This window comes from Lactuca saligna, chromosome 8 (assembly GCF_052625555.1).
Source record: "Lactuca saligna cultivar CGN05327 chromosome 8, ASM5262555v1, whole genome shotgun sequence".
Lineage (NCBI taxonomy): Eukaryota > Viridiplantae > Streptophyta > Magnoliopsida > Asterales > Asteraceae > Lactuca > Lactuca saligna.
The window spans coordinates 163,463,943-163,467,500 of NC_136424.1; positions in this window are offsets into that span (position 1 = coordinate 163,463,943).

The window sequence follows — 3,558 nt, forward strand, 5'->3', positions numbered from 1 at the left end:
AATGGCTGAACTTGGTGCCACATGTCACCATCTAGTGGCAAGACTTTGGGAGAAAGCAATGGCCAAGATTGTGCCACATCACCTATTTTTGCACAGCACACTTCCGACTTCTAAAATCAGTAACTTTCACATACGACCTCCGTTTTTGACGTTCTTTATATCCACGCATAGGTAAAAATAATATCTACAACTTTCATTTTGACTCTGTCGGCTAGTTCTCGACCGATCTTAAATTTAACAGTACGAGGCTTTTAGACTTTTAAATGACCGTGAAGAATTCGTAACTCCTTCATACGGACTCCGTTTTCGTCTGTCTTTTTACCGTTGAGTTCCTATTAATGAGATATTCAACTCTCATTTAGGTCGCATAAGCCAAAAACCGCTCGAACTAAAATTCGAGTTTCGGGCTGTACACTGCTAAGCCGAATCTTAGAAAAATCATAATTTCTTCATACGAAGTCAGATTTGGGCGTTCTTTTTATGGATTCTCTTGGTTTAACATATTCTACGACTTTCGTTTAGATCACTAAGGCTAAATCTCGCTCTATTGTAAATTCACTTTTTACGCTTCCCGGTGCCGTGTCGGTTCCGTCGCGAAACTTCAACGAGTCATAACTTCTTCGTTATAACTCGGATTTCGGCGTTCTTTATATGTACGGACACCTTGTGACATATACTACAACTTGGTTCAAGTTATTTATTCTAAATAATACTTTGTCGAAAAGTCATTTTCGACCCTTATTATCTCTAAATTGACTAGCCCGGATCTACGGGCGTTACAATTAAAGTGGGTTAGATCTGATCCCACATCGGCTGGGAAGGAGAACTAAGTATTCCTTATAAGGGGTGTGGATACCTTCCCTATCACAACGTGTTTTAAAGCCGTGAGGGCAGCAGATCCCATAAGAACTCTGCAGTTAAGCGTGCTCGGGCGGGAGTAGTACCAGGATGGGTGACCCCCTGGGAAGTCCTCGTGCCGAGTGGCCCAAAGCGGACAATATTGTGATACGTGCCAGAGGGGGATGTTACAATATATATTTCATAATCAGCATATCAATAATATCAACTATCAAACCAATGGGCCGGCCTTGGTGCCTTCAACCTGAAAGTACAATAAGGAAAACTTACCTCACAAGCAGTACAGAACTGAAAAGTTCCGACTCCAAATCTTAGCTCCCAACTCAAATGCTTACAACCATCAAATGACCAAGTCCATCAAATTCCATCAATACCTAAAATAACCTCAAAGTTAAACTTGGTCAAGGTCAAAGTTAACGGTCTAGGTAAACAATCCATGTTGACCCAACACGCTATGTCCACTAGCAAACACGTCGTGTTTCGATAGCATTCAGATGGTCGGGAAAACCCCAACCAACACGTCGTGTCCGCTAGCAAACATGTTGTGTTTGCCTGGGTTCCAACAGCCTAATACATTCAGCTATTTTCTTCGATTCCAGGGACTCCAAGGCTCAAATCTAGACCCAAATGCTATCAAGAAGGATAAACTTTCCAACTTTATCCTTTGGGACTACACCAAGGGTCCCAAAACCCAACCACAAGGCTTGAAGGTTCAAAGGCTTAACCAAGAAGCGCTAAATACTTGAAGTCTGAAACCCATCCTTTCTAGAAGAGATTCTAGCACCAAAACCCTCTCAAAATGTCGGTGCTTTATAGACATACATGTCTAATGCATGTCTTGAACCCAAAGTAGGTCAAAAATGGGGATTTACGACCTACTCTCCATGTATGGCATCAAAACTCGACTAAAGGCCAGATCTAAGAGTCTACAAGGTCACTTAGACCTGGAGATTCATAAAGTTGTTAACTTTATGAGATCCAACCATTCCCTCACTCAAGAACAACAAGAAAAAAAAAAGGCTAAAACTTAAGATCTAGAAACATAGATGAATAAAAATCGGATATTGGACAATTACAAAGGTCCAAAAGAGTGTCGAACTGAAAGGTGAGGGCTTGCTTGCTGGAATCTTACTTCCTTCTTCCAACTTCTTTCTTATTTGGCTCTAAAAACACCACACTAGCTCACAAATGTGAGGAAAAGATGATTAGGGTTCTCAAGGGTCGATATGGGGAGTTGGAGGCTAATAAAAGACCACCCCATGGGACTTAAGGATATTATATATGGTGCAAAACCCTGAAAATTAGGGTTTTCTCAATCAGTCGCTAACACGTCGTGTTGGTCCATAAAAATATGCGGCCCAAAAGTTCCTCAATACTCCGTGGTGAGGCTCCACCACGCCGTGTTTCAGAGGAAAAACAATCGTAATTGGAATAAATCTTATACCTGAAAATCAGAGTGTTACACTAGAAGGATTCTCTGTTTGTTTGAAGAAAAAGAGAGCTAATAGTTTTCGTATATCTCTTCTCAAAGAGAAGAGTCGTTTATATAATAAATGAGATTAGGGTTTGCCTCTTGGGGTTGGCCGTCATGGGTTGCTTTAGAAGCAAGTCAGCGGGACCCCAGCTAGGGGCTCTGCCCCATGGACCCTGCTAGGGGCGCTGCCCTTAGACCCCACCAAAGGGGCGCTGCCCCCGGACCCCTGACTTGTCGTCGAACCAAATTCTAATTCGATCTTATACATTCGTGCACCCCGCACAACCCTGTACATATATGAGAGTACAAATTATGAAGTCTCTTAGCTCACATGTTAATTCTAATTATATAAAATAACATGGTGACACTACATCACCAACAAAAAATAAAAGTAATTTTGGAATATGTAATTGGGTTAATTGATGTCAAACTTTTAACATTTTATAATTCTTTTTACTTTTTTTTCCGCTTCTCTTTGAGCAGTGGTTTTATAATATTTCCGCGATTAAAAATAAAATGTTTTGCTTATTATGTTTTTTTTTATTTTTTTATTTTCTTTTATTTTTTTTTATTTTTTTATTTTGTATAAACAAATATATGGCAGCATCACTCATGATGCGTCTCCTCATTAATATATATACTGCATCATTCATACGCCGACAATCTTTAAATTAACAAGTCAATGTAGAAGACTTTTCTTGGCATTAGCCATTTTTCTTCTTTAATTTAATGGAAACAGAAAAGCACTTCTCACAAAATTGCCAAAATAAGAGTTTGATTGAAATTTCTATTTTTTCATAAACAAGTTAAATGACTTACATATTTAAAATATTAAAAAGTGACAAAAATGTTTATAGTAAGTTGTTTCTAAAAATTAGTCAAAAATTAAATATATATTTATTTTACCAATAATGATGTATTTTTTAGAACACCCTGCAAAATAATTATAGACATTATTAATAGGCATAAAACATTATGAACCAAAGGGTTTGTAACTCAGTGGTATCAGATGGTATCCTTTCTCTTTGAGGTTGAGGGTTCAAGTCCTATTATGGACATATGTGGAATAAGTATTGTTAATTTAAGAGTAGATTAGATTTATCGATTAAAAAAAAATAAACATTATGAAAAAAAGTGTCATTTACAAATCCTATTCCTCTTTGCATGTGAGCAACACTCTCAACTCGTAATGGCTATAAAGAAAAATATATATATATATATATATA